The 6,037-nt window shown below is 42.8% G+C and overlaps 1 pseudogene; it reads left to right on the plus strand.

The window, feature by feature from the left end:
* Positions 1–3,543: 3,543 nt before the first annotated feature.
* On the plus strand, positions 3,544–4,985 carry LOC111540658 (annotated as a pseudogene).
* The last annotated feature ends 1,052 nt before the right edge of the window (positions 4,986–6,037 follow it).

Genomic DNA, 6,037 nt, shown 5'->3' on the forward strand with positions numbered 1-6,037 from the left:
ATGGGACCAGATATGTGAAGAAAAATTTTAACGATTATTGAATATTTTTAAAATTTTTTAAATTTATTATAAATAAGCAGAAAATTAGATTATGAATAAATTATTAAAAATAACTCCAGATGGGTTTCTGGTTTCAGCTCTGACACATACAAAGCTTAGAAGTCATCACTCCAAAATTCAGTGACTTTTCTGGGACCCATCAGAAAACAGGTCTCAGGGCAAACCATTACTCTAAAATCTGGAGAGAGAGGCACATCCAGAGAATCAGTCAAGATGTGCTTACCTGAACCAGAAGATTAAGATAAGCCATACATTTGCAGAAACATTTAAATGGTAATTTTGATGACTGCTGGAGGCTGTGTGCGAACTAGTATGAGAGTTAGAAATATTCTATCTTAAACAGCACCCGCCCAACTTTGGATTAGTATGAGAGTTTGAAATGTTCTATCTTAAACAGCACCCACCCAACTTTGGTGGACCACGAACCCCACCAGGTTCTCATGATGAAGATCCATATTCTCCTAGCTCTGGCAAGGAGATAGGTAATCACTGTGAAATAGCACGCTGAGAGCCTTCTCCATAACAAAAGTCTATTCTACCAGAGCCTTATTCCTGTTGGGAGAAGGACATTTCTCCCACTGCAGTCCCCCGTAGCCTTGTGGTCTCATCCATCTCACCTAAGAGGGGGAAAACATAATAGGGCTTCAAGGAAATAGATGGGGAACCCTGCAGCCAGGAAAAGGAGTGGGGAGCTAGGGGACAGGGAGCGAGATAGGGAAACTATACCACAGGAGAAACGCTTGTGATGGTCTCAGACCCAAGACACAGGCCGGCTAAAAAACATATTTCATCAGATTATAGAATGTTCTCCCCTCACCCACACTTTACCACCACCATAATAGGGTGTCAGTACAATAACAGTGGATTATAGTGCAAGATAGAGATATTTCTCTGGGAAGGAATATTTAGGGAAGCCCAAAGTCAGGAGAGACAAAAGCAAGAATGCTAGAAGAATTTAAAACCTCTGCCATGTACAGCTACATCAAACACAGATCCATGTACAGCTACATCAAACACAGATCAGACTCCTAGCTATATTAATATAAATACTCATGGGAAAGCACTATTTATCTCAGTTCCTAATATCCAGTACAACCTGCCCAGCTCTCAATAAAAAAATTACAAGGCATGCCAAAAGGCAAGAAAAACTCAGTCTGAAGAGAAAAAGCAATCATTAGAATTAGACTCTGATATTAGAGATTGAAATGATCAGATGGAAATTAAAATAGCTATGATTAGTATGCTAAGGGCTCTAACGGAAAAGAAGACAACATAAAATAACAGATGGGCAATGAAAGAGAAAAGTGGAGACTGTAAGAAAGAATCAAAAGGAAATGTTAACAGTTAAATGCACCAGAACAGAAATGAAAAATGGCTTTGATGAGTTCATCAGTGATTGGATGTGACTGAACAGAGAAATAGTGAGCATAGGTCAATAGAAACTTCCTAAACTGAAATGCAAAGAGGAAAAAAAAAAGAATGAAAAACAGAATAGAACATCCAAGAACTGTGAGATCATTTAAAAGATGTAACATATGCATCACTGGAATACCAGAAGGAGAAGAAAGTAAGAACAGGCAGAAGAAATAGTATCTGTCACAAACTTTCCAAAGTTAATGACAGACACTGTAATGACTTACTGTACACTAAGCCTTCAATGTAGGCTTGAAGACTGCACCACCCCAATTAATTTCCATGCAGAACCCCAGAATGTGACCTTACTTGAAAATAGGGTCTTTGTGGATGTAATTAGTTAAGAAGAAGTCATACTGGATTTGGGTGGGCCCTAAATCCAGTGAATGCTATCCTTATAAAAAGGTAATGTGATGACACAGACACACACAGAGGAAAGATGGCCATGTGAAGATAGAGGCAGAAATTGAAATGATGCAGCTACCAGCAAGGAACGCCAAGGATAGCCAGCAACCAGATGCTGGAAGAGGCAAATAAGGATTCTCTCCCCAAAGAAGTTTCAGAGGGAGCATGGCCCTGCTAACAGCTGCATTTCAGACTTTCAGCCTCCAGAACTGTGAGGGAATACATTTCTGTTGTTATCAATGGCTCAGTTTGTGATAGGTAATTTGTTATGGCAGCCCTAGAAAATTAATACAGTTACCAAACTACAAATTCAGGAAGCACAGATAATACCAAGATGAATAAATACTTTTAAAAACCCCTATCTAGGCATACCATATTCAAACTGCAGAAAACCAAAGTCACAGAGAAAATCTTTTAGAAGAAGCTAGATGACAGGAAATAAGCCAGAAAAGCAAAGGTAAGAATTACAGTGGACTTACTAGAAACCAGAGAAGCAAGAGAGTGAAGTAAAAAATTTAAAGCATTGCAAGAATAAATTCCACCACCCTGGAATTCTATACCCAGCAAACTTTGTCCTTCAAAAGTGAAGAAGGAAGACTTTCTAAGACAAACAAAAACTGAAGATATTCATTCCTAGCAAACCTGACCTACAAAAAATATTAGAAGAAATTCTTCAAGCAGAAGGAAAATGAGAGAGGTCAGAAACTTGAGTCTACTATACAAAGAAAGGAAGAGAATTAGAGAAGTAATAAAGGAAAGTAAAATAAAGTTTTTTAATTATCAAGTGATCTAAAAAATAATAGTTTGTATAAAGAAATAATAGTATATTATTAATGTTTTGGGTGATTATGGCAAATGGTTAAATTAAATGAATGGCAGTAATGTCACAAGGGACAGAAAGGAAGAACTGGGAATACTCTTCTGTAGGGAACCTTCAGTACGTTTGAAGTGCACTAGCATTATTTGAAGGCAGATGTAGATTATTTTAAAACTCATATCTTAAAATCTAGGGAAAACCACAATTTTTAAAAAACTGTATGATTTACACATGAAGAGAGAAGATAAAATGAAATCATATAAAATGCTCAGTTAAACCAGTAAATGCAAGAAAAGAAGGGGCAAAAAGAAGTAAGAAATTCAATAAAGAGAAAATAGTTACAGATATGGCAAATATTAATCCAATTACAGTTGACTCTTGAACAGTGTGGGAGTTAAAGGCGCTGTCCCCACATGCAGCTGAAATTTTGTGTATGACTTTTGACTATGCAAAAACTTACTAATAGCCTACTGTTGACTGGAATTCTTAACAATAACATAAAGAGTCTGTTAACACCTATTTTGTATTATATATATTATATACTGTATTCTTACAATAAAGTAAACTAAAGAAAAGAAAATATTACTAAGAAAATTTTAAGGAAGAAAAAATTTATTTACCAATCAGGTGGAAGTGGATCATCCTAAAGGTCGTCATCCTCATCGTCTTCATGTTGAGTAGGCTAAGGAGGAGAAGGAAAATAAGGTAGCAGTCTTGCTGTCTCAGGGGTGGCAGAGGTGGAAGAAAATTTGTGTATAAGAGAACCCAGGCGTGCAACTCCAAAGCGGACTTCCGGGTCACGGCAGAGCCGGCTTTCACGTGGAGGCCGGGAAGTTTGGCCCACCGGAATGATCGCCAAGACACACGAAGTAGACCTGGGCCCTGGGCTCCTAGAGAAGAAAAAGAAGAAGAAAGTGGTCAAAGAACCAGGGACTCAGTATTCAATTTTAAATAATGATGATTACTTTGCCCATGTTTCTCCTATAAAAGCCACGACCCCCTCTAAGAATGGGTCCCCAGAAAACTGCCACACTTGCTTTGATTATCCTATTTATGCTGGAGGTTACAAATTATTTTGTGTGAAAAGTCAGGTCTTGGTGATCACCTGAGATGCCTCTAGTGAAGAAAAAGAAGAGAAGGGTGTCAGCACCCTCTGCGAGGAGCACGTAGAACCTGAGACCATGCTGCGTGCCAGAAGGACAGAGAAGTCATCCAGCCCAAGGAAGCAGGTGCTTGGCACTTGGAGTTCCTCAGTGGGAGAAGAAAAACAAGTCACCTCTGGCCATGTCCCATGCCTCTGGGGTGAAAATCTCCCCAGACCCAGCCAGGGTGAGGAGGAAACCAGAGTTGGCAAGAAGCTCAAAAACATAAGGAAAAAAAGGGGGCCCAGGACCCCACAGCTTTCTCAGGCCCGGACCCTTGGTTCTGCGAGGTCGGGGATGCTGTGGACACTTGCTCAGTGGGGAAAGAGGGTGAGGAATAGGTGGCCTTGGGGCAGAAGCGGAAGCAGAAGAGCCCCAGGGAACACAGTGGGAAGGTGAAGAAGAAAAAAAAAAATTCCACCAGGAGGGAGACGCCCTCCCAGGCCACTCCAAGCCCTCCAGGTCCATGGAGAGCTGCCCTAGGAAAGGAGGTAAAAAGAAGCCAGTCAAAGTGGAGGCTCCGGAATACATCCCCATAGGAGATGGCCCTAAGGCTCCTGCGAAGAAAAAGGTGAAGTCCAAGAAGAAGGTAGAGCGTCAGTCATTGAGGAGCCGGCTCTGAAAAGGAAGAAAAAGAAGAGGAAAGAGAGTGCGGTAGCAGGAGAACCTTGGAAGGAAGAAACAGACACGGACTTAGAAGTGGTGTTGGAAAAGAAAGGCAACATGGAGGAGGCGCACATAGACCAGGTGAGACGAAACACCTTGCAAGAAGAGACTGATCGCGAGTCAGGCAAAACGGAAGCTTCTGAAACCAGGGAGTGGACGGGAACGCAGTTTGGCCAGTGGGATACCGCTGGTTTTGAAAACGAGGAACAGAAACTGAAATTTCTCAAACTTTTGGGTGGCTTCAAAAACCTGTCGCCTCCGATTAGCCCCCACCCCCACCCAGCCCGATTGCAAGGTCCAACATGGCCCTCAGCAAGAAGGTTGCCGACAGCCTGCAGCAGAGCCTGCAGCGGGACTAGGACCTGGCCATGAGCTGAAAGCACAGCCGCAGAGCCGGCCTCGGCTTCTCCACCATCCCCAACAAGATGTTTTATACTGACAGGAACGCTTCCAAGTCAGTCAAGCTGAAGATTAAACTCTAGAGTTTCTTCCCCCCAAAACTGCCACAATTGTTTTGATTATCCCATTTATGCTAGCGGTTACAAATTATTTTGTGTGAAAAGTCAGATCTTGGTTGATTTGTTTTTCTAAGACCACCAGAGTGGGCACAAAAGAACCAGCGAGTAGGCAAGGCTAAAAGCAAAACTGCAAATTTATTCTTTGGTCATCTAGCTTCGGGGACCGGAGCTGGGGGCAGGGGGGAGTTTCTAACACAGTCCGGACAAGAGTGGGGGCTGAGAAAGCCCGCCCCGGGCGCATCTGCTAGGAGCGACTTTTCTAGGAATGGAAGGGCAATACGCGGGGCACCGGCATGTCGGGGGAGGGGGGGCGCTCTGCAGGTGCCACCAGGTAAATCTTGGTCTCCTCGGATTGACATCACCTGGTGCATGCCTGATTAATCTGCACCTTCCCGGGCGTCAGCTTCATTCTCGCACACATGGGAAGAGTTGGTGGTGAAGAAGAACCCGGAAGTGCACCATCCTGCCTCCGTTTGTCCAAACAGTCCAACCTTTTATTGATAATAGTGATAAAGGGGCGCCGTGGTCTGTCTGGCCACTTCCTGCTGTTAAGGAGCATCGTTAAGGTCGGGGCCCATGGTTGGTATTTGGATGTATGGATGAAGAATAAAATAAGGCACAGTATTAGTATAGGAATGAGGAATGGAAGCATTTGTTGGAATATGGGCAAAACCCAGAAGGATGGTCCCAGCAAGGTTGGGGAGTATGAGATAGTTAAGAAAATTTAGTAATTTTGAGGCGAGTGGGGGAAAGCCAAACTGATTTCCACTGCTTGCTTTCGGTAGGGGCCCTTTTCAGCTGGGAATGAGGAAGGAGTGTGCAAAGTAATTGTTGGCCAGGCAGCAATTAAGGAGTGGAGTTTTTTCGTGGAGTGGATGGCTTTCCGCTTACTCCTACTACAGGGATATTGGATGGAAGACTAGGTCCAGAGAAGGACGGCAAAACAGAATAGGTAGCCTTGCTGTTGATTAAAAAATTAATTGTCTTACCCACTACCAGGAGAGTTACCGCGGCTC

This window comes from Piliocolobus tephrosceles, chromosome 10 (genome assembly GCF_002776525.5).
Source record: "Piliocolobus tephrosceles isolate RC106 chromosome 10, ASM277652v3, whole genome shotgun sequence".
NCBI lineage: Eukaryota > Metazoa > Chordata > Mammalia > Primates > Cercopithecidae > Piliocolobus > Piliocolobus tephrosceles.